This window comes from Mus caroli, unplaced genomic scaffold (genome assembly GCF_978045245.1).
Source record: "Mus caroli unplaced genomic scaffold, Mus_caroli_1 scaffold_15, whole genome shotgun sequence".
NCBI lineage: Eukaryota > Metazoa > Chordata > Mammalia > Rodentia > Muridae > Mus > Mus caroli.
This window is the reverse complement of record NW_028227270.1, coordinates 24,362,126-24,388,230: the sequence shown is the minus strand read 5'-3', so window position 1 is coordinate 24,388,230 and position 26,105 is coordinate 24,362,126.

The following is a 26,105-nucleotide window of genomic DNA, read 5'->3' as shown; positions in this document are numbered from 1 at the left end:
GGGTTGGTGGGCGGGTGGGTGGGTTGGCTAACTGGTTGGTTGGTTGGTTTCAGAGGAGAGCTGAGGATAAACCTGAGGTATCACATGCTAAGTAAGCACTCCATCACTGAGCTGTATGCCAGCTCAACGCCACACTTTATTGACCGGATGTAGGTAGGGCTCCTTTGATGATGAGGTTGGTTCTAATCCTAGAAATCCCAAAGTGTAGTGATGCTTTGCTTCTGCCCACAATGCTTCGCCTTCTTAGCCAATCACAGACATGGGTGGTGATGAGTCGTTCCACTTATTCTGTTTCCCAATCAAAAGTAGACCTGGGCGGTCTCTGACCAAGCCATCATCCCACCTGTCTCTGTTTTACCACAAAATGTTTCCTGCAAACTACACCTATGTATTTGTGTGTCTATCTACTCGCTCTGCGGCAGTGTGCACTGACCAAAGTAGCCATCACTGCATCTCCTTTGCTCGTTGTACTGTCCCATCTATCTAGCTCAGCCTAGAGCTCAAGCTATACACTGATAAAGGAGTGCATCTGTCCTTTCAGATCTGTCCCTTCTGCCACAAACAGGTCACCATGACTGCCCTTCCAACTTCCCACTTCTTAATGTTTTTTTCTCCCTCCCTTCTCTAGGGATAATCTCCTGTGCCCTGTATGGAAGAATTGCCTGTCAATAAAAAGCTGATGGCCAGTAAGCTGATACAGGATTAGAAAGTGGGACATCCGGCAGAGAGAGAGGAACTCTGGGAGATACTCAGAGGAAGGAGATTCACCATCAGAACCGTGAGGAGGTTGGACATATAAAACGGAGGAGAAACCATCCACGTGCCTGAACTCAGGTTAGAATAAATGAGATAGTAAGCTGAGTTAGTCAGGGAACAAGCCAAAGCTTATTGCCCGGGCATTTACTCATAAATAAATAAATAAATAGCCTCTGAGTTGTTATCTGGGAACTGGAGTGAGAGTAGAAAAGCCCATGGTTACACCCTTCCCCCCACTTTTTATTGTCCTCTTAAAAACAACCACAAAAAAATGTAAAATGCCCCCCACTTGCCTTTTGAGGTGTCCACACCACCTCTCACACTATAAATTCTGGCTGTGTTCTTACTGCAGCTATCTCTCTACACAAGCTGAACTTATCAAGGCAATTGCCCTGTCGTGAGCATTTTCTCCATGGAAGAAATTCTGGGTCAGAGATTATTTTTTAATGACATTAGTTTATATTTATCTGAAGTTCCCATCTCCATAATTTCCACTTGACACCCACAGTCTGGCCCTCAGTGGTGGAGGAGAAACTGTGCATTCTTTTCTGTATGGTCATCCTTGCTAAAGACCTTCTGAGAAACTTCCTTGGTCTCTAGCTCTCAGTTCTGTGTGAGGCCGTCTCTGTAGAACATGGTCTCCAGAACTGTTCTCGCTCCCGTTCTTACCAGGAATACCTTTAACATTCCATGTTCTTCTTAGGCTGCATTATACACACCTGAACACATTCTAGGGAACAACAAACAATCAACCCACCCACCCACCAACCAACCCACCAATCAATCAACCAACCCACCTACCAAACAACCAATCAACCCACCAACCAACCAATCAAACAACTCACCCACCTATCAACCAACCAACTAACCAACCAACCAACCAACCAACCCACCCAGCCACCACTACTTTCGAAGATAGGGCTCCTGTGTTCCCAGTGATTCCTTCAACTGGAATGTGACTCTTTTTTCCTAAGCTGAGAGTAGTTAAGATTATACCAACATGCATTCTTTTTGTCAAAGACTAAACAGAGCATCAGATTAAAAATAGTTCTTTTCCCTCAAATGACTGTAGCCCAAATTCTAAATTAGTTCCAAGATATGGCCTTCTGGGAAATACATGCTTTATTGTTCAGATCCAGCAGCTTTCTGTCCTCCAGGCACCATATTCTTAAAAGATACTCAAATTCCCAGGGGATCCTCTATGCTTAGACTTTCCAAATGAATCGCCACTGAACACTCAACAAATGTGTTAGCAATCTTGTATAGTGATCCAATCTGGTAAATGCACCATTCTTGTCTAAAAATAATGTGCCCCTCCTTTCTGAGTCAGACTCCCTTCTCCATGCCTTCCATGAGGCAAGTTTGAGACGCCTCATGCTGCACTGACTTAGGACCCAGCGTTGTCAGGTAGTACAATTCATGTAGGCTGTTGGGAGCAAAACTCTGAACTATTTTTCTGGAACTCGGTCTTTTTAGTAGCACAGATAGTTAGCTCCTGACCAAGCAGCTTCCCTGGTAGTCATCCCAGTCTAGCCAGGGCCCACGGACTGGAGTAGATGACACTGACACATACTGAGAGAACTTGGATAGAAGGCAGGTAAAGTTGAGGTGTCAAAGGCCAGTGCTGTAGAATGTCCAAGAGCTCCTATTGCTCCCCGGTCTCCTCCAACCCCAGTTCTGCCATTCAGAATCCTTCCATAATTTCTGAATTTTACTATGTGGGTGTTATGGTTTGAACCTACACGATCTCCCACCTGCACATATTTTGAACACTTAGTCCCCAGTTGGTGACAGTTACGGAACCTTTAGGAGGTGGGGCTCTCTACTGGAAGAAAGTCACTAGGCCCCTGGTTTAGAAGATTATACCTGGGCCCTTGTTCTGGTCCACATCTATGTTTCCTCGTCCACTGTGGTGGGAGGAGCCTCTGCTTCATGTCCTCACCACTAAGGGTGGAACTATGTGGCCATGTCTCTCCTTCCCAGGAAGGAGCTGAAATCAACCTGCAACTGTGACACAAAATAAATCGTATTTCCTTCAGTCATCCAGGCAGGCAGTATGATCACAGCAACAAGACCATAACTGACACAGTTGGCCAGAGTGGAATTTGATCAGTGTTAAATTACAACGGAGTCATAGGGCATCTGTCCCTAACCCTGTACTCTTTTGTCACTTTGTCATCTTGAGTTATATCATGAGGCAAACATTAATGTGCCCAGGGCTTGCATGCATCCTTGAACCCCGTGGTTTTTATAAATTCCCCAGGCCATGCAAGCTGCTGGTTCCCACTAGACTTTGAGTTTTAAGACCTTAAGACACATAGACATGGTGGCTATCAAATCTGCAGCTGCCCTGAGTCTAAAGGAAAGATTAATTAATATAAAATAACAAAATCTAGACATTCAAACTTCAAATAAAGGTCAGGATAAACAGAACAACTACTACTGTTAACCGTTAACAAGAATAGCTTGCACATCATATGTACTAGGTGCTAGACTATTCTCTATTCTCAAGAACTCATCCTAGTTATTCATGAGATGGATCTTCTTATCTTTATTTTAGAAATGAGTCAAGGATGGACAAGTCCAAGGCCATCAACTAGGAAGAGGAAGAGGCACGGTAGACGTAACCAGATCCTAGAGCCCAACAGTGAGGGTTCAGTCCAGAGTCAGAGTCCTGCATGCTCGCCTATACTATGTGCCATTCAGAGAGCCATCCACCTCGGGTACAAGGTACAGTTCGATGGTCTCCAGTCTCCCACCTAGTTGAGAAATAGCCTATCCTAGACCAACGTCACTGTTTCTTTCCTCCGTCTCCTGTCTGTCTTCTAACAGTAGAGAAAATGGCCAAGGCAGTCAAAGAAATTTGGGACTTAAAAGGAGAGAATGGGGGTGCTAAAGAGATAGTTCAGTGGTTAAGAGCACTGACTGCTCTTCCAGAGGTTCTGAGTTCAATTCCCAGAAACCACATGATGGCTCACAACCATCTGTAATGGGATTCGATGTCCTCTTCTGGTGTGTCTGAAGACAGCTACAGTGTACTCACATACATAAATTAATTAATTAATTTTTAAAAAGGAGAGAATGGAGTTCTAGAAGTTATCCAGAAAAAAAGTATTTTATAAGTCAAGATTTCCAGGGACTGTGACCCATTCCGTGAGGTGTGATGATCCCGTATGGCTATTATATCAGAGTTCCCTAGAATATGTAATCTATACATGCACACTCGTGTGCACGCACACATACACACACACACACACACACACACCCCAGAGAGAGAGAGAGAGAGAGAGAGAGAGAGATGCATTGCATTGCCTGTAATCCCTACACTTGGGGAAGCTGAAGCCGGCGGATTATTTAGACAACATAGGAAACTCCAGGCCAATCTGGTCCATACTAGGAGACTCCGCCTTAAAAATGAAGGAAGATAAACTGTTGTAAATTCATTCTGACATTGTATGAACATCACAGAGTATACTTATACAAGTCAGGGGGCACAGAAATGTCAGCATGGGATTGCCCTGGATACTGTAGTTGTAACACATCAGCGAGAGAATCTGAGTGGCTAAACACATCTAAACAAAAACTACAGTAAAAGCAGACACTGAGATTGGTGCGCCCATCCTTCCTTCCCTCCCACTCTTTCCCTCTTGATTTTTTTCTCTTTCTCTCTTTTTTAGGCAAGCTATTGTTACATAGTCCGGGGTGGCCTAGAACTTACAATCCATCTGCTTCAGGCTCCCAAGTGTAGGATTTCAAACAATGTTTTAAATAAGTTTAATTAAATAACAATAAAGATATAGTGTAGTAATGACATAAACCATTAACACAGCCATTTATTGTCGTGATTATCGAGTGTTATGTATGTTATTAAATACAGAACTGTGTGGTATACCATTAAGAGCTTATTCAACAAGCTCTTAACCTGGGGACTCCTCAGCTCCTCCATGTGACCCCATTACCTATGTGAGTGCATTATGAAGAGGAAGGGGTGAGACTGAGATTATGAGGTTGGCTTCTGTGGCCATGACAGACAGTGTGCCAGTGCAAGATGGAGACCCAGGACAGCTGATTGGGAAGTGTCACTCTGAAAGCCAACAGGCTTGAGACCTATGATGGCTGATGTTTCAGATTAAGTCTGCGCTGACAACTTCTACACCAACTTCACACTAGATAGTCATTTGGGAAACTCGAATCTCCATTGAGAAAATGTTCCCACTAGATTGTCCAAACAGAAAGCTCCTGGTGCGTTTTTTTGTTTGGTTTGGTTTGGTTTTGGTTTTGGTTTTTCGAGACAGTGTTTCTCTGTGTAGCCTTGGCCGTCCTGAACTCACTCTGTAGACCAGGCTGGCCTCAAACTCAGAAATCCGCCTGCCTCTGCCTCCCGAGTGCTGGGATTAAAGGCGTGTGCCACCCCTGCCCGGCTTCCTGGTGCATTTTTAAATTAGTGATTGATGTGAGTGGGGCCATCCCACAGGGGACATTGCACTGCCTGTTCTTGGTGGTAAGCCAGGAAGCAGCACTCCCCCGTAGCCTGGGCTTCAGTACCTCCCTCCAGGTCCCTGTCTTGAGTTTCTACTCTTACATGTTGGACTGTGATGTGGAAATGTAAACAAGTTAGTTTTGGTCGTAGTGTTTCATCACAGCAATAGAAACCCTGACTAAGGCAAAGTCCAAAGGCACTGGGCCAGTGATAACCCATTTGAAAAGGAGCCAAGAAAAGGAAGGATTCCCTCCTAATTGGGGGAGAGCCAACCTTTTGCCCTATTCAGGACGACATGCAGTGGGTAAGGTCCACCCACATTAGGGAGGACAGATGACTTTACTTGGAGTTCTGAGTTAAACCCATTCAAACCCGTGGTCCCAGAGACCTCAGAACAGGGACAGCACGATAACGGCAGGTAAAGAGGCGCCTCTGCCAATCTTGATGGTTTCAGTTTGATCCCTGGAATCCATGTGGTAGAAAGAGAAAACTACAGGTCACAGGTCTCTGGGTCTCTACACACACTGTGGTATGTGTGTTCCCACACAGACACACATACATGTACACATACATGCACACAATAAATGAAATGTAATTTAAAAAAAATAAAGAGAACTCTGAACAGTAGCTGACCATATATCTCTTACCCTGTGGCTGACGGGTAAAATCACTATGTCTCCCAGTTTCTCCCAGGTCCTCCTCACCTGGCACTGCCTGGACCTGGCAACGGTTTGAGATGGTCTCTCTAAACACAAGCTACAGAACGGGATTTAATCTTACACAAATATCGATCCAAATGGGCTTGCCAGGAGGCACTAGCTGAATTCCTTCAGTCAAGGGTGAGTTTGATTTCCTTAGGGGTTAGGTACGTCATCCTGAGAACCCTGACACCTCCATCTTCAAAGATCTAAGAATTTACAGTTCTAGGAGAAAAAATAAATGGAGTCTTTTGGAAATTAATTTTGGTAAACCTATTAAAGGGACCAAGTATTCAGATCAGACTCTTCCACTTAGAGTCACTAGGAAAATAGATTAAAAATGGCGGGGGGGAGGGGGGAGGAAGCCAGGCGTGGTGGCGCACGCCTTTAATCCCAGCACTCGGGAGGCAGAGGCAGGTGGGTTTCTGAGTTCGAGGCCAGCCTGGTCTACAAAGTGAGTTCCAGGACAGCCAGGGCTACACAGAGAAACCCTGTCTCGAAAAACCAAAAAAAGAAAAAAGGGAGGGGGAGGCGGGGGGGGGGAGCCAGCAATGAACAAGTAGAAGTCTCTCGTGGACATACCTTTCTTAGATGGTGTGGGCAATGACATCTGCCTGAAACCAAAGGAACACTGCGTGTAGCGAGACAGAGAACCGGCTTTTCAGGAAGTGCCCAGGGCCTGGTTCTCTCTGTCTTTACACCAGTCATCAACACAACTTAGGTTGAACTCTGAGGATGGCACTGCCATGGAGACCTGCCTCCTTGATAATTCCAGTACCAGACGCACACAGCTGGAAGCTGTCGGAAAGGCACTGACCGAACCTACAAGAATGGACCCCAAAAGCCAGTGATTCAAAGGCCTCCCACTGCCAAAATCAAAACAGAAATAAAGACATACTTGATGGGCCATAGTTGCCGGATGGTTTTATCAGCTTTAGCTCGTTGGAAAAATCCTTAGTTATAGAATTATAAATGTGTTGGCGATTCTGGTTGGTTTAACTTTTTCTCTTTTTTTTTTTTTGCAAGCCAATGTGTGTGATGAGGGCATATGTATATATATTTATATATATGTGTGTGTGTGTGTGTGTGTACATGTGTGTGCAACTGTGCATGCATATATATGTACTCATGCATGCAGAAGCCAGAGATTGGTATGTGTCTTCCTTAGTAGCCCTCCACTTAGATATTGAATCCAAACCTTGAAGATTCAGCTGTCCAGCCAGCCAGCTTGCTCCAAAGATCCTCTGTCTCTAATAATCAAGTGTTGAGATTGCCAGTAGATTGCCCTCTCTGCCTGGTATTTACATATGTGCTGGGGGAACGGGCTCCTGCCCTCATCTTCCTGTGGCAATTATTTTATTCTCTGAGCCGTCATCTTCTCAGCCCCACATTCTGTACTTCATTCCAGGGGGCGGGGGGGGGGGGGGCGGGGGGGGCATCTACAAAAACTAGCATGAGTTTTCCATTATGTCTGCAAATCAAAGTTCAGACCGCCTGTGAACCTAATTGGCTCTGTTCACTCAGTGGTTCTTCAGACCTGGTCTCCATTTCAGTCCCCTCTTCGTGCCCACTTCTCTCATTTAGCATCTGTGCTGTCACCTGTAGCGTGCCAGCCCCAGTTCTTGAGTGCCAACCGTGACTACCTCCTCCCCTCCGCGTTTTGTATTAGAAGGGCAAGCGGCAGGTACATTCCCATTAGTAGCCTGCTATCAGCCAAAGAGGGAATACCTGACCCATGAAAATCAGCCAGCAGTATACACGGAGCTCTCTCTCCAGAGAGCTTGTCGTTAAACAGTTACCAGCCTTTTCCTGTTTATAACCATCTCTTTAAAAGACCGCCCACAGCCCTTTGAGTTGACAACACCACAGTACAGTTTACATGCCACTTCAGGAAATGGGTGCTTTTACCATTGGCTTTTTATACGTGAGGAAAAGGAGCAGAAAGAATGAAGTGGTCCAGGAGCCCACAGTGGTACATAAAGTGACAGGAAGCAGCAGGCTTCCGTGGTGTTTTCAGCCCCCACAGTGTCCCGCTGTTGCTTTACCTCAGCTCCAGCTAACAATTAGGCAACCACCGTTGGAGTCCAACAACCATCTTTCATCATCAGAATGCCTGCCTGCCTCCTGGTGCTCCTCCCACACTGGCCGCTTGGGCGTGCATGAGGAATTTAGTTATTCACGCGGATCCACCGAGCAAATGGTTTTGATCTCTGCTTGGAAATCCTAATACTTCCCGTGGAGCACATTCAGAGTCGCGGTGGACTTGGGGGAAGTGGTGGCACATTCCAAATTGCCAGACCTACACTGACCTCAGACCTTAGAGTGAGCTTTTGTATTTTATCAGGGGGAGGACTCTGCGGGTGCCACCTTCCTCCTGGTCCTGGGGTTTGTGGTGTTTGAAGTTCCTGCCTCGGTTTCGGAGTACCTTCTATTTCTGGTGGAGTGTCTCAGTTGCTGAGTATGATGAAAGCCATTTGCCCTCAGCAATGATCAGTTTGCTGAGAAAAGCTCCTTGCGACCCAGGCGTTCTCAGAGCTCTGGGAAGCTCTCGGAAGCTCTGGCCAGCAGGATGCTGCTGTGTGCACTTTAGCTACAGCCCTGTGCTCCTGTGGGGCTTTCTCGCTAGTGGGGGCAAGCAGCGCCCCTGGCTGCTTGCTCTGTGCTCTCAGACAACAAGGATAAATGGCAAATGCAGCTGTGGGCTACAGTTAGGACGGCGCCCTGAAGTTTATCAGTTCAGCTTTGGCTCAGTAGCTCACTTAAACCCAGGAATAACTGCTCTGCCAAGAACATGAGAGAATAAACTCTTTAGATGGAATGCGAGGTGTGTGTGTGTGGGGGGGGGGGGGGGGTAGAGAGCCATACTACTAAATCACCACTGAAAGGAAGTACATGTTTCATACCTGCCAAGTTCTTTAGCCCCACGGGAATTCGATCTTTATTTCCGTATGTGTCTTAAAACATCCAGCTAAGTTAAAATTTCTGATATTCCAAATCCTCTAACTCATCGATATAACAAACAAGGACTTCAGAGGCCACTCAACAGAAACTCAGTGGTTCTCAACCTTCCTGGGACTCTCTAAACACAATTCCTCTTGTGCTGACCTCCAACTGTAAAACTATCTTAATGGCTACGCCATCACCGTGATGTCACTACTTTTATTAATTGTAATATAAATAGCTGATATGCAGGGATTCTGATGTGTGACCCATAGGTCGAGAACCACTGAACCTAGCCCTTTCCTGGCAGTGCTTGTGAGTGTAGAGAGTTCTGCCTGTGGATAGAGGGGAAAGGGGGAATGGAAAGACGAGGACCTTTATAAAACTAAAGCCATGCCGGGCGTGGTGGCGCACGCCTTTAATCCCAGCACTCGGGAGGCAGAGGCAGGCGGATTTCCGAGTTCGAGGCCAGCCTGGTCTACAAAGTGAGTTCCAGGACAGCCAGGGCTACACAGAGAAACCCTGTCTCGAAAAAACCAAAAAAAAAAAAAAAAAAAAAAAAAAAAAAAAAAAAAAAAAAAAAAACTAAAGCCATGCTTCCCAGAGACTCTCAGCCCTTACCCTCCATTTTTCCCTCATGGTTTCAGTTACACATGGCCAAATTTCACCCAAAAATACTAAATGGAAGATTCCAGAGAAAGACAGTTTATAAGTCTGATGTCACATCAGAAGGCCAATAATATTCTAATCTTACCTCACAATACCTAAGTCATTTACCTCATCACACAAATACTGCATAGCACATCACCATGGGAGCACCAGGCGAGCAGAGTACAAAATATTGAGAGATCAGAGAGACAGAGAAGAAACAGAGAAACTGTGGGCCCCCCTTCTATTGTTATAACTGTTCTATTTAGCTGTTGTTGTCAATATCTTCCCGTGTTTGTTTTACAAATTGAGCTTCTGCATATGTATAAAAAAAACATATGTATAAGGAAACCATAATATATACTAAGTATGTGCTGTCTGTGGCTCCCGGTACCCACTGGGGGTTGTAGACTCTCTCTCTCTCTCCTGTCTACTGTCCTTCCTATGGAGGCTCAGAGCCATACGGGAATGTTCACATCCCTTCTACAGTTCGCATCCCTCCCCAGAACTGGCAGTGCAGTGGAGGGTACATGTGTCCCCAGGCAGAGAGATGCTAGGAAGAAACATGCAAGACTTGGAGCTTGCCGAGCAGCCAACCCAGCTCCCCTGTGCCCACTAACCCGCAGGAAGGAGATAAGGAAGGAAAATGCGCTTGCAAATGTGGCCTCTGCTGCCAAATCGCACTCTCAGCTGTCTGAACTGCTTTTATTTCTTCAGATAAATGCATTGACTCTCCTTCCGTGGCCCCACAGGGCTAATACCACGTTTGAGTGCTTGTTAAAGCTCATTTTCCCTTCCTGTGTTCTCCCATGGAGCAGAAGCCGAGGAAGGCAAGAACTTTGTATTTCTCCTTTTCTTCTTCAGCAGTGACTTAGACTGCTAGACCAATGTCACGTTCACCTCTAGCACAGTAGTGACTGTCACTCCTACCATTTTGTCCTTCTCACCTGGCCCCAGTCATGCCACTCTCTCAGCTGACACATGGCCAGCGATCCAGAATCCTGGTCATTAATTAGTAACAGCAGCAGGGCTGACCTCTGATTATAGCCCATGACCTGACATCTCAAGGACCCAATGATTTACACTCTCCCTGGCCTCTGCCCTCCAGCTCACCTGTTTCTGTGTTTAACGTCAGTGTTTCTCTAAATCTTCTAGAACAGCCCATGTGTTTTTGCTATGTGCATTTTAATAAAACACTGGGTTTTATTAAACACTGGGATTTAATCTCAGTTGGATTGTCAGAGAACCACTGAGCCCAGGGGAATGACCCATTTATGGTTTTAAACCTAAAGTTATTTTCAGTCAAGGTTGTGAGGCGTAAGAAGCCCAGACAAAACATTTCAACTGTTGCTAGAGTTGGAAGTGGCCCGTGGGAAGCCGCTAGCGGGAGAGCAGTAGTTCCCTTGGGAGGAGGATGCATAAGCATCCAGCAGACCAAGGACCAAACCATCTCCATTAGCCAGCCAGCTGGGATCTGAGAATAAGTTCTGATGAGATGAAATGATGTCTTCTTCTTCTTCCCGTTTGAATGAGTGACTATCACTATCTGGGAGTAGCTCCTCTCTATACTGGTTCTTTGTTCTGTTCTCTGATGGTCCCTCTAAGTGATTTCAGCTTCCTACCCTGACAACGACATATTTCCGACCTCAGCTCTGAGCATGATGTCCGTTGATTGACACTTGGTGGCTCGACCCTCCCCCTTCACATGCTTGACACAAATCTCAAACTATCTTTGTGTGGTTCCATCCTGGTTCTCATCCTCCTTTTGCTTATCAACTTTTTCCTTTGCTTTAATACTGATCAAGACCAATAAACTTGACTTACAAGTAGCTCACTGTTCCTCGTGGTTGAAAATCCCCAGTTAGGGGCACCCTGAGACTACCAGCTCCCTTCATCTTCTGTAATGTCGTCTTTGTCTTCCAGATCATATTCAATCTTCTAAAAAATTTTTAGATTTGTCAATCGTTTGAAAATAAATTCAGTTTGTCAGTTCTTTTTATATGCTTTCCAATTTTTTTTTCAAGATTCCTTAAAACATCTCAACTTTTGGGTTTTTTTTATCTTTGACATTTCTTTTCTCTGCCTCAAAGGGCTGAATATATACTACATGTCATTAAAATTTAATTTTTAATTAATTAATTAATTAATTAATTCTTAGAGTTTCTGGGTTTCCTTGTTTGTTATTATTTACTTAGATATTTGCTTTTGAGATAGGGTCTCATTATGGAGTGCTGGCTGGGCTGGAACTTGCTATGTCGATCAGGGTGGCCTCTAATCCACAGAGGTATACTTGCCTCTGCCTCCTGAGAGCTGGGGATTAAAAACATGTGGCACCATGGCTGGCTAAAGTTTATATGTTTTAATTTGTATAAAAATAACACAAGGTTTAAAAATGGACCTCGTTGCATTTAAGTGTTGAGTCTGGAGAGATGGCTCAGTGGTTAAGAATTCTTTCTACTCTTACAAAAATCCCAGTCCAGTTCCCAGAACCCACACAGCAGCTCAGAACAGTCTATAGCTTCCAACATCCTGTTCTTCCATCCATGGACACATGCTCTGCATACATACATGCAGGAAAACACTCCTACACATAAAATAAAAATAAATAAATCTCAAGAATTAGGAGGAGGAGAATTGAGCTTAGAATATGAAACATAAGCTGGGCGGTGGTGGCGCACGCCTTTAATCCCAGCACTTGGGAGACAGAGGCAGGTGGATTTCTGAGTTCGAGGCCAGCCTGGTCTACAGAGTGAGTTCCAGGACTGCCAGGGCTACACAGAGAAACTCTGTCTTGGAAAAAAAAAAAAGAAAGAAAGAAAGAGAGAAGAGAAGAGAAGAGAAGAGAAGAGAAGAGAAGAGAAGAGAAGAGAAGAGAAGAGAAGAGAAGAGAAGAGAAAAAAAGAATATGAACCATGAAACTCCAAGGCATGGTACTCTGGCACCCTGAGCCCTTTGGGCTGTAGGTGGTTGGGAGGGGCTCCCACTTGATGACTTGATGATGAAAATATGTTATTCTGGCATGTCAGCAACTTAAGTTTTGAAACACAGTAGATACAAGAAGATCATTTTTAACTTTGTTGCTTCTTCACTTCAATTCGAAAGTCACTCTCACTATTCTGGAAAGAAAAGTAACTTTAATCACCAAGGATGAGATTCTGAGACCGTGAGAACTGGGCACAGCCCTTGTTCAGACAACTGTTATACTCTTTTAGTCCTTCCCATGGTTCAGTGGCTTCTTCACAACCTACTGTTCTTTGTCTAGTTCAGTATAATGGCTTTAACTGTTTCCTAGGACCTTTGTCCCCTTATGAGGATGCCTACACCATGTGTCTCAGTTTCCTCTGCGTTGCTGTGCTCACACACCATGGCCAAAAAAGCAACTTATTGGGGTTTAGGTTCCAGAGGGCTACGAGTTCTTCATGGAGGGGAAGCCATGACAGCAGGCAGCAGGCTTGGCAGCTGGAGCAGCAAGATGAGGGCACTCGTTCTCTATCACAAACATGAAGCAGAGAGTGACCTGGAAGTGGCCAAAGGCCACCAGCAGCGACACACTTCTTCCAGCACCATCTGAACCTCCCCAAACAGCACCACCAGCCGGGAACAAGAGGTCTGATACGCCGGGTGTGGTGGCGCACGCCTTTAATCCCAGCACTTGGGAGGCAAAGGCAGGTGGATTTCTGAGTTTGAGGCCAGCCTGGTCTACAGAGTGAGTTCCAGGACAGCCAGGGCTACACAGAGAAACCCTGTCTCGAAAAACCGAAAGAAAGAAAGAAAGAAAGAAAGAAAGAAAGAAAGAAAGAAAGAAAGAAAGAAAGAAAGGAAGGAAGGAAGGAAGGAAGGAAGAAAGAAAGAAAGGAAGGAAGAAAGAAAAAGGAAGGAAGGAAGGAAGAAAGAAAGAAAGAAAGAAAGAAAGAAAGAAAGAAAGAAAGAAAGAAAGAAAGAAAGGAAGGAAGGAAGGAAGAAAAAGGAAGGAAGGAAGGAAGGAAGAAAGAAAGAAAGAAAGAAAGAAAGAAAGAAAGAAAGAAAGAAAGAAAGAAAGAAAGAAAGAAAGAAAGAAAGAAAGAAAGAGGTCGGATACATGAGCCCCTGGGGGACATTTTGTTCAAACCACACTCCGTGCCCTGAGCCCCAGGGGCTTGTGGCCATATCACAGTGCGAAATACATCTAGCCCAACATCAAAGTCTCCCATAATGTTAACACTATTTGAAAGTCTTAAGTTCAGAGGGCTTGAAAGATAGTGAAAATATCACTGACTGCTCTTCCAGGGGACCTGGGTTCAATTCTCAGCATCCTCATAGTAGCTCATAACTGTCCATAACTCCAATTCTAGGGAACCCAACACTGTCTTCTGGCCTCCATATGCATTGCACACATGTGATACACAGACAGTTGACAAGAGAGATATAGCATATTAAAACCAATATATTAAAAGAGTGCATTTTCCAGTGGAGTGCATACCATACCGTACATGGAAAAGTTTCTACAAAAATGGGCTACACATTGTATACGATCCCTGCTTTGCAAGCCTTGTGGAGCCTTCGGGAATATCCAGATCTATAGCCCTGGTTTCCCTGAGGCTCCAGGGGATGGAATGTAAAGAATGCATGGCCTCAGAAGGCATTTTCCCCCAATGCAGTGGCTGCACTCACAGCCCGAGACCCCAGAGTGAGTACAAGTGATAAGAACAACCAATGCCCACCGCTGGAGCCCGCGGTGGGGCAACGCCATGGACCTCGCCTGCGGCCCTAGATAACTATGAAAACCAAGCCATGGAGAGTGAGTGTGTGCATGCGAGTGAAGAGCCGGGCGTGGTGGCGCACACCTTTAATCCCAGCACTCGGGAGACAGAGGCAGGCGGATTTCTGAGTTCGAGGCCAGCCTGGTCTACAAAGCGAGTTCCAGGACAGCCAGGGCTATACAGAGAAACCCTGTCTCGAAAAACAAAAAAGAAGAAGCCCATGAAATAAAGTGTGGGACGCCCTAGTTGTGAATGGCCGAATTTAGCTTAAAAACTCTGGTCTGGCACGGCGAAATCGTTCAATTCCGGAGAAAGTCGAGAAACAATCCGGGGTCTCCATGCAGACGGCAAGCCTGCACGGGTGCGGCTCAGCTCCAGAGGATCCGAAAGCAAAAACATCGAGTCTCGGTTACCTGCTTGCTGCCAGAAGCCAGACCGGAAAGGTTAGTGAGAAGTGTGCGGGCCCATTTTGCCATTTATTTGCTTATTGCTGTTTATGAATAGATAAATAAAAAGTGTTAGAACCTTTTCCACCGAGTTCCAGGATTTGCTTTCCGACCCGTTTTACGGCTATTCACGGCTCCCAGTCTACAACCCACAGTGGACTTTTGGAGGGATGTTCAAGATCCAAAGTGTAGCATCCCTGAGAGTCATATTACAGCAAGTTGTCAAGTGCCAAATGTAATGAAAATTCTGTGTCTCGGAGACCATGATTATCATGTGGGTTTTCTGGAGTGATGCTTTTTAATTGTATATTTGCTGAGATTCGCTTGTTTGTTGCTATTGTTTTGAGAAACAGTCTTGCTACACAATCCTGGCTTCCTAAGAGACTGGAGGCAGTTGTCCATATAGGATAACAAGTCACAGGTTCCCACTTCCCCAACCAAGCTTGGTTGACCCAACTGCACTGAATATACTTGATCATATGTAGCTGGAAAGTATGTAGGCAGAAAATACATCAGGCTGTATGGTTGTCCCCATTGGATAAAGGCTCAGGACCATTTTCTGGGAACCCCAGAATGGACCCGGCCAGTATCTGTCATTTGGCCAGTATTTAATTAAAGCTTATTTCAAATTTGGCTCAAAACTGTGATAGTGGTCTTATTCTCACTTAGTGGGATTAATTTGGATTACAGATCCAGGCCATCATAGTTGGCTTCGCAACTATTTTTCAAGTAGATACAATGTATACCTGTATCATGTGTGTGTCAGGTATACATGGATGCATAGCAGTGTATCTTCTGCTTAACTGCTTGTTCTGTATTTCAGTTTTTAGATCACAACTGCTTATTATAGGTACATTTCTTTATTGAGGAAGTTAGAACCGCTCAGGGTTTCCATCAAAATAAAATCGTCATTTACAACCTATCTTCAGATCAACTGGCAACCTTCCAAGGTTGGTTGTGTAACTTCTGACCTTGAAGATCTCCTAAGGGAAGACGCATGTGGTTCTAGGGGGAAGGGAATCGTATCGTCCGCTGTCTTCTAAATCTTCTTTCACAATCTCCCTGTATCTTCTGCTGGCAATTCGTTGACTGACTGGATGGTAAATTCTGGTATCTTGGCCGACATTAGCAAAGTGCTGGGATAACTTTCCAGGCTTGGAGCAGCAAGGCTTCATTTACAATGTAGCACTGATGTGGCCATTGCACGAACGCTCTTTACAATGTAGCACTGATGTGGCCATTGCAGAATGGAATGCTTGGTGAAGAGCTGGAGCATTGAGCCCTTGAAGAAGCATCTTCTCTAAAGGGTGAGCAGAGGACACAGCCCAGCGCACAGAGGGAATCAAGCCCTGACCACATTGGGTTTATTGGGTTGGGCATCCTCCAGCTCCCAGAAGCTGACAACTGGAGCCCTCCGGTAGGGACATTTGGTTTAACCAGCTGGAACTGTTTTATTCTGTAAGATTTCCAGGGGATGGGAGGAGTGGGCAGAAATCAATTGAATTTGTTTTGTGGTAATCGTTTCTACCAGGAAATGACTGCTTTGGGGTCCCACCAGCCTCTGTGGGATGGGTAATTAATTCCTTATCCTTATGGCTGGAAGTTAGTTGGTGTCTTTAAACAACAAGGCAGTTGCTGAAATGTTTAGCTGAAAACAAAGTCACTGCTCTTCCGGCTCCATTCTCAGTGGGTGCTCAACCCAAGGTCCTGGTGGCAGCAGACAGCAGCAGATAGCCACTGCAGAGAAACTTGCATTAACTGCAGCTTCCTTCAGAATCATCACCTTTTATCAAACATTTCCTGTAACACTGAAATGGGTGGGTTGATAATAGCTGATCCAGGAAGCCTAGGGATAGCTCCAGTGGCTATAGCTACACCTAATTCTCCAGCAAGGAATAGAAATGGATGTCTATCCGCCCATTTGTGCTGATTTGTGTTTACGATGTCCCAAAGTAAGGAACAAGCCACCAGGGGACTCTAGCCTTGGCACCACTGAAATGACCTTGATCTGTCAAGGTTCCTTTTCTTACAGAAAAACAATATTACACCAGGGCAGGGTGGCCCCTCCCTCTAATCCTCACACTCAGGAGGCAGAGCAGGCACAACAAAATGAGTGGAGGCCAGCCTGATCTACATATAAAGGGCTGCAGAATGAGGCTATATCTCAAAAAGAAAAAAGGCAGAAGTGGGGGTTAAGAGCCCACACACTGGGCTGGAAAGATGGCTCAGTGGTTAAGGGCACTAACTGCTCCTTCAGAGGTCCTCCTGAGTTCAATTTCCAGCAACCACATGGTGGCTCACAATCATCTGTAACAGGACCTGATGCCCTCTTCTTGTGTGTCTGAAGACAGCTACAGTGTACTCATATAAATTATAAATAAATCTGTTTCTTCCAGAAGACATGGATTCAAAAGCGAATCCCCATGTCAAATAGCTCATAACTGTCTGTAACTCTAGCTCTAGGGCAGGATTGAACTCCTCTGACCTCAGCAGAGACCTGCATGCCTACATGGAAACACTATACACACACACACACACACACCACCCACACACACACACACACACACGTGCACCTGTGCTCTTACTTTAAAAAAATGCATTTTTAAAAAAAGGAAAAGGAACAATACTGTTGTGCTTTATAAAAAGGCAGGAATATGTGTATGGTGTGGGTAGAGGCCAGCCATGAGCATGTGGAGGGTGGGAGGTAATGGGGGAGATGGGGAAGAGGGTAAAGGAACAAGAGATGAAAAGAAGAGAAGAAGAGAAGAGAAGAGAAGAGAAGAGAAGAGAAGAGAAGAGAAGAGAAGAGAAGAGAAGAGAAGAGAAGAGAAGAGAAGAGAAGAGAAGAGAAGAGAAGAGAGTGGGTAAGCAGCCTCTTTTATAGTGAGTCAGGCACACCTGGCTATTGCCAGGTAACTGTGGGTTACAACCTAGATGAAACGCCAACAAATAATGCCAACATTCCAGTAATCGATAGTAGGAGTCTCGTGTGGCTCTCACCAGACTAAGTTCAAGACTGAGTTGCTTTCAGCGTCCCTGGGACAACATCTGTCTCCTTGTCCTTCCCAGCATCCTGAGGCTTTTCTCCCTCGTTAGCTCTTGGTCCCCTGTCTGCTATCCTGCCACTCGGACTACCCTTGTGGTAACACCAGATAATCTACTTTAATCTTGCCATCATAAATTCCTTAATTTAATATCTTTATATTAATATTTTTATAGGCAAAGTCTCCTTGGCCAGAAGGACAGACCTCACAAGTTCCAGGGAAAAACACACAGATATCTTTTGAGAATGGCCATACCCATTGGTGCTTCTTTCTCTCAGTGTTTTAGCTGTTTCAAATTCTTTTCCATCACGGCTTTTTTTGTTGTTTTTGTTTTTGTTTTTTGTTGTTTTGTTTTGTTTTTGAGACATGGTTTCTCTGTGTAGAACCTGGCTGTCCTGAACTCACTCTGTAGACCAGGCTGGCCTCAAACTCAGAAATCCACCTGCCTCTGCCTCTCAAGTGCTGGGATTAAAGGTGTGCACCCCCCCACTGCCCAGCGTGACAAGATTTAATAACCGTGTAGATGTGGAGCCTCAGCATCTCTACTGCCAAATGCAACGTCTACACTCAGGCAATGGCCACCAGAGGACGGTTGAACATACACCTCCATGTAAGGGACAGAAATGGTCTCAGAGTTGAAAGAAGTGGGGAGGATTGGTTGGGTTGATGGTCTCTGACTTAACTGTCCTCCTAACCAGGCCTGCTTTGCTAGGTCCTTTTGGAAACCCTGCTGCAGAGGAGCCAGACAGCCTCAAAGCACAATAGTTCTTCCTAATTGTCTGCCTGAAGTGAAAACGCGAGGGAGGGGCTTAGAGAGGAGCCTCGACCTTGGAACAGCAGCTTCAGGGCCAGACAGAGGAGGGTTCACATGGCCACTCTGTACGGCTTGGAGCACGTTGTGTTTCTTCATCTTTCTGAATCTTATTACCACATCTATAAATGAAGACATCACTTAAGCATCCCTTACTCGGAATGCATGAGATCATCACTATTTTGGATTTGGAATTTTTTTTTCAGATTTAGTTTATACAGACACATCTTAGAAGCCAAGTTAAAATACTAAATGCATTCTTGTTTCCACATGATACAATGGGAAAACATAATTTCAGAGGCCCTGGCAGAAGGAACTGCAGCCTCCCTTGGTATCCAGGAGAGTGTGGGAACCTCTCGGGATGCAGAGCCCAGCCCCAGCCAGACCCTCACATGAGTGAAGTGGTTGGTCAGACAGTCAGGTCATTGATGGACACACCTGCTCGACTGAAAATAAGACACAACTCCCAGATCCTCAGGATTGAAAACAAAGATACAATGTATATACTGGATTCGGGAAGAAAAAAAAAAGGGTTTTTAGCTAGTGGTGGTGCCTGTAATCCCGGGCTGGAAGACATTTTCAGGAGAATTCAAAGTTCAAGGACAGTTTAGACTACATAGTTCATAGTGAGAGCCTATCTAAAAGGCTTGTATAGTGTAAAGGCATAATAGTAAACAAACTAATAAGCAAATGTACTACTGCGCATCACCAACTACACACAGAAAACTATAACTCAGTTCTGCCACATCCTAAGGACTAGATAGATCTTTGTTTGCTTTCTCTTTCCCAGCTCACTGATGTATCTACATATAAGCCAATGGCATTTGGTTGGATTTTTATTTGTTTATTTATTGTTATGGGCCAATGATATGGTTTGTTCAACATTAAACCAAAATGGGCCAAGGGAACACTATTTTTGTTAAAACACCCCCTTCTCTATTAATGGCATGGTAATGCAACTTATATCTTTATAGTCTTTATATTTTTACTGGAGAAAGTGGAGAATTTAGGATAAAAAACAAATCCTTCGGGAGGCAGAGGCAGGCGGATTTCTGAGTTCGAGGCCAGCCTGGTCTACAAAGTGAGTGCCAGGACAGCCAGGGCTACACAGAGAAACCCTGTCTCGAAAAACAAACAAACAAACAAAAAAACAAATCCTACAGGAACATAGAGCCTGCAAGTCCAAAAATAAAAATGCAAAGAATAGAAACAGTAATAAAAAAATGTTGGTTCTTACAATAGAGCTTTTTAAAGGAAGGTTTTGTTTTGTTATTGTTTGTTTGTTTGTTTTGTTTTGTTTTGTTTTTGAGACAGGGTTTCTCTGTGTACTCACTGTCCTGCAATTCACTCTGTAGACCAGGCTGGCCTCAAATTCATAGAGATCCACCTGCCTCTGCCTCCGAGTGCTGGGATTAAAGGCGTGCGTCACCATGTCCCAGCCCAGGAAAATTTATTATTTTATTTTTAATTATGTATTTCTGTGTTTCTGTATGTAGATATATGCACATACTTGTGGCTGCCTGTAGAGGCCACAGAGGGCAGAGGATCCCCGAAGCTGTAGTTACAGGAGGTTACAATCTGCCTGCTGTGGATGCTGGGAACTGAACCCAGGTTCTTAGGAAGAGAAGTCTGCCTCTTAAAACACTAAACCAGGCCGGGCATGGTGGTGCACGCCTTTAATCCCAGCACTCGGGAGGCAGAGGCAGGCAGATTTCTGAGTTCAAGGCCAGCCTGGTCTACAAAGTGAGTTCCAGGACAGCCAGGGCTATACAGAGAAACCCTGTCTCGAAAAACAAAAACAAAAAAAAAAAAACACTGAGCCATCTCTCCAGCCCCACAATGTGGATTGTTAATGTATCCATTTCTTAGGCAATAAACTCAAATCCCAAGAAACCTGATAGTCAAAGACCACACAATACCAAATGTCTAGTCTCTAAAACAATAAGCCATCGACAAAAAACGTGACATCTAAAAGATGCCACAGCTCCAAATGCTACCAAACATTACAGCCCTCTGCAAACCACAAGAATGGCCAGCGGCAAAGCAGAGGTTAGAAGTAAAGGAAACACTCTGGAGACAGACAGGAAGGAAACGGCTCCTGACTGACTACCTTATCTCCAGCCCGTTGTGAAAACAATTTCACTGAACCAGCCACAAAGCACCACTGTTGTTTAGTAAGATGTCATCATTTGACTCCACAGGGATGGGGGGGTCGGGGGAACAAGGTGCTAAAACTTCATAGCGACAGACGGGGACAGAGGTGCTTACACCAAACCTGCAAACCAATACCAGACCGCTATCGAGCCAAAAAGAAAAATTGAAAAATGATTTAAGTAGAAAATCTCTGGTAAGATATTCCATCTTTTCTATATTGAGTTCTGAGGAAGGGGCATAATTGCTATGTTGCCAGTGAAATATCTGAATTTCTACCATTTCAGACTTCTTTGCATGAGAGTCATTTATTTATAGCCAGCAATCTTGAATTTCTTTTCTACTAAGGGTTGCCTGCCATTCTAAATAACAATGTTAAACTGGTGAGATGGCTCAGTGGGTAAGAGCACTGACTGCTCTTCGAAAGGTCCTGAGTTCAAATCCCAGCAACCACATAGTGGCTCACAACCACCTGTAACAAGATCTGATGCTCTCGTCTGGTGTGTCTGAAGACAGCTACAGTGTACTTATGTATAATAATAAATAGAGCTTTGGGCTGGAGCAAGCAGGGACTGAGCAAGCAGAGCCGACTAGAGCAAGCAGAGGTCCTAAGTACAATTCCCAACAACCACATGAAGGCTCACAACCATCTGTACAGCTACAGTGTACTCATATACATAAAAATAAATAAATAGGGTCTGGCAAGATGGCTCAGCAGGTAAAAGCACTGACTGCTCTTCCGAAGGTCCTGAGTTCAAATCCCAGCAACCACATAGTGGCTCACAATCACCCATAATGAGATCTGACCACCCTCTTCTGGTGCGTCTGAGAACAGCTGCAATGTACTTATGTATAATAATAAATAAATCTTTACACATAAATAAATAAATTAAATAAATAAATAACAATGTCGCTTTTTAAAATTATTAGTAAAATATAAATCAATTAAAAATGGAAGCTACAGTCAATATGATTGCATGTGTGGATACATATGTATCTCTGTGCATGTGTATATATATGTATACACACACACACACACACACACACACACACATATATATATATATATATATATATATATATATATATATGAATGACAACACTCTTGAGAAATATCACTATAAGATGCCCTTCAGCTTAAGCGCTGTGATTGCATGACTCTGTGTGCCAGCAGTAACTAAGCTACAGTTCAGGATGCTGAAGAGTCAGCCTACTTCACACTGACTCTACTTCTTGGCTAGTGTGCTATTTATATCTATCTTTAGTCATTTTCTTATTTTTGTGAAGAGACACCATAACCACAGTAATCATAAGAAGAAGAATTTAATTGGAAGCTTGTTTGTGTTTTAGAGGATTAATCCATTATCATCATGGTGAGAAGCAAACAGGCATGATGTTGGAGCACTAGCTAAGAGCTTTACATCCTGACTCACAGGCAACAGGCACAGACAGACAGACAGACAGACACACACACACACACACACACACACACACACACACTGGGCCTCAAAGCCCACTACCAGTGACACACCTCCTCCATCAAGACCATACCTCCTCCATCAAGGCCACTCCAAAAAGGCCATACCTCCAACAAGGCCACACCTCCTCCGTGAAGACCACACCCTGTCCATCAAGACTACACCTCCCAATCCTTCCCTGACAGCTCACCAACTGGGGACTAAACATACAAATATGTGTCTGTTGGTGGGGCAATCTCATCCAAACCACCACAACATAACTAAGGCAGTGAAGGAAGTGCCCCCATCCATCCACTAATTGGTTTATTGCTGCTTAACATTACTGTATAAAATGATGGGCTTCATTAGGACATTCATAGAGACATATATGCTTGCTTGAAATCACTGTACTCTGCTCAGATCCACCCTCCCACTGCCGTCCCCTGCCCCACTCCTCCCTCCTACTGGCTCCCTTCTACTTTCTAAATCCCCAAAACAAGAAACAAAATGTTATAAAGCATGTGATATCAATACTGGCTTGGCAAGTAGCCAGTTGTGGCTATTGTCACATAAAGCCCCTCTGTGGAAAGCCTTTTGAGTTGCCGCTTGGCAGGAGTCGGACTTTGGCCAAGGACAAGCAAATGGGCTTCAGGCAGGAATCTGACATTGGCCATGACTGGGATGTAAGCTCAGGTAGGAATCTGACATCAGGGCATGATGAGGAAGTAAGTTTCAGCAAGAATCTAACTTCAGGCTGTAATACGGAAGTAGGGTAAGGCAGAAATTTTAGTCTCAGGGTGCAACAAAAGAAGTAGGCTTCAGGCAAGATTTTGGGCTTAGACAAGGAAGTGGGCTCAAGTATTTGGTCATTATGACAAGCCCTTTTAAACAACTGTCATGGCAGTAATCATGGGACTTTGCTTATTGTCTTGTTAGTTCCTTATTGTACTGCCCGCCCTTAATACTTGGATGTAATTAAAATGGTATAAAAAGCAGATTGGGAAAATTAAATTTGCCTTCAGTCTCAGAATTGACTGGGGTCATGCTACAATGTTGTCTAACTGTCCTTTTTCTTTTTAATCCTCACTCCCGCACTGGAGAACCTGTTGAATGACTGAGTGGGCTTGGTCACCCCTTCCTCTTCTAAGAACTGTACCACTTCCTTTGGAGGGTCTGTTCTTCTTTACCATGCTACTGTTGGCTTCGGGCTATGCCACACTCTGAGTTTCCCCAAAAGAAGATCCTAAAACAAAACTGAGTACAGGCAGTGCACTAAGGAGGTAATCTCAGACAGGACACAGAAGTGGACTTTAGATCGTAAGTGTTCTACAATCTAAGTGTATGCTACAGCCTTGGTCAACAGCCTATGGGCACCAAAAGAAGGTACTAGATCTGTTAGAATGAGGGGCTTGATATAGGGCAGTTAGGTTATGGGGGTGTGTCCTTGAAGAAAACATCAGTACCCTCTGGTTTTGACTCTTTGTCTTTACTTATCCAGATACCATGAGGTAAACGGCTTCACTCTACCAGTGTTGTAGGGCACGTGGATCATGCCACCAGAGGAATTGACATGGAATGTGTGAGGGTGAGCCATATTCAAACCCCAGAAATCTCAAAACTTGAGATTAGAATCTCATCCTGAGACTGGCCGGAGTAGGGTTGACTCCCTCCCTGTTTCTATGCCTGCCTTGGAGAACTTAACCAGGGGACCTCTAACCAGATGGTGACAGGCAGTCACACACCTATCACCTGGAATGCCTTTCCATGCTAATGAGGCATCTCAGCAGCCTCGCCTTTAGCCACTGACCTTTCCCCTCCGTGGATATTCTCACTCTCTTCCCCAAAACTATATAACCATTGGTTCACCATGAATAAAGTGCACGTGTTCAAACCCACCCCCAATAAAGAAATATGAACAAGCTAAGATAGTCTCAACCAGCAGCTTCAGTAGAGATCACTGGAGAAGGACTTCTTCCCTGCCCCGACCCACAGCACTGGCTTCCATCCCTGCTCCTCCCAGGCTCCACATCACCACCTCTTGGTCTGGCAAGCAGTGGCATCTGACACCTCAGAGGAAAGAAATGGGACTGTGACCCCCACCCATTCCTGACTTCACGCTGTCCTCTCTGAGCTGTGGAACCAGTCTGTTCCACACCATAATGTACAACCTCACCACAGGCCCCAAGCAATTGGCCAATGAGGATTGAGATGGTGAGTCAAAATAAAAGTTTCCCATTTTAAGCTGACTCTGGCGGGTACTTTGTCAGGGTGATGGAAAGCCAACATACACAGTGAAGGAACAGGACGAGACATGGGAAAGGACAGTGGTTAATAAAGAGCACACTAGCCTTCCAGTTTCCATCTGTACCCAGAACTGACCCCGGGCCACAGCTCTCCATACCCAAATACCACCGGGAGAGAGCTGGTCTCCCAGTAGTGCCTACATGCCTGTGAGCACACGTAAGACCATCACTTCTGCTCAAATTCCTGGCCCAAGAGGGACCCACCCAGAGCCATCAGGACAAAGGAACCAAGGGACAGACTGGGACAGGGTCCTTCCAGTTTCTGTCTGCACCCTGGAGCTGACCCTGTACAACAGCTCTCCATACCCAAATCCCTTCCAAAGACCCTCCTGGTCTCCCAGGAATACTGACACACAGGCTTGCAGGAGGGACAAACCACAGTCAGAGACAGCAAGACCAGCTAACACCAGAAACAACCAGAGGACAAGAGGCCAAGTTCAAGGACATAAGCAACAGAAACCAAGGCTACTTGGCCTCATTAGAATCCAGTTCTCCTACCACAGTGATCCCTGGCTACCCCAACACAGCAGAAAAGCAAGACTCTGATTTAAAATCACATCTCATGATGGTGATAGAGGAGTTTAAGAAGGACATAAATAATTCCCTTAAAGAAATACAGGAGAACACAGGTAAACAGCTAGAAGCCCTTAAAAAGGAAACACAAAAAAAATCCCTTAAAGAATTAATTACAAGAAAACAAAACCAAACAGGTGAAGGAATTGAACAAAACCATCAAGGGTCTAAAAACAGAAATAGAAACAATTAAAAAATTACAAAGGGAAACAGCCTCGAGATAAAAACAAAAAACAAAAAAACTAGGAATGAGATTAAAAGTCATAGATGCAAGCATCACCAACAGAATACAAGAGCTAGAAGAGAGAATTTCAAGGGTAGAAGATACCATAGAAAACATTGACTTGGGGACTGGAGAGACCACTCAGCGGTTAAGAGCACTGATTGCTCTTCTGGAGGTCCTGAGTTCAAATCCCAGCAACCACATGGTGGCTCACAACCATCTGTAATGAGATCTGATGCCCTCTTCTGGTATGTCTGAAGAAAGCTACAGCTTACTTACATATAATAAATAAATCTTTGAGGAAAAAGAGAGAGAGAGAGAGAGAGAGAGAGAGAGAGAAGAAACATTGACACATCAAAGAAAATGCAAAAACCAAAAAGCTCCTAACCCAAAACATTCAGGAAATCCAGAACACAAAGAGAAGACCAAACCTAAGGATAATAGGTATAGAAGATAGTGAAGATTCCCAATATAAAGGGCCAGTAAATATTTTCAACAAAATTATAGAAGAAAACTTCCCTAACCTAAAGAAAGAGATGCCCATAAACATACAAGAAGCCTACAGAACTCCAAATAGATTGGACCAGAAAAGAAATTCCTCCCGTCACATAATAATCAAAACACCAAATGTGCAAAACAAAGAAAGAATATTAAAAGTAGTAAGGGAAAAAGGACAAGTAACATATAAAAACAGACCTATCAGAATTACACCAGACTTCTCACCAGAGACTATGAAAGCTAGAAGATCCTGGGCAGATGTCATACAGACCCTAAGAGAACACAAATGCCAGCCCAGGCTACTATACCCAGCAAAACTCTCAATTACTGTAGATGGA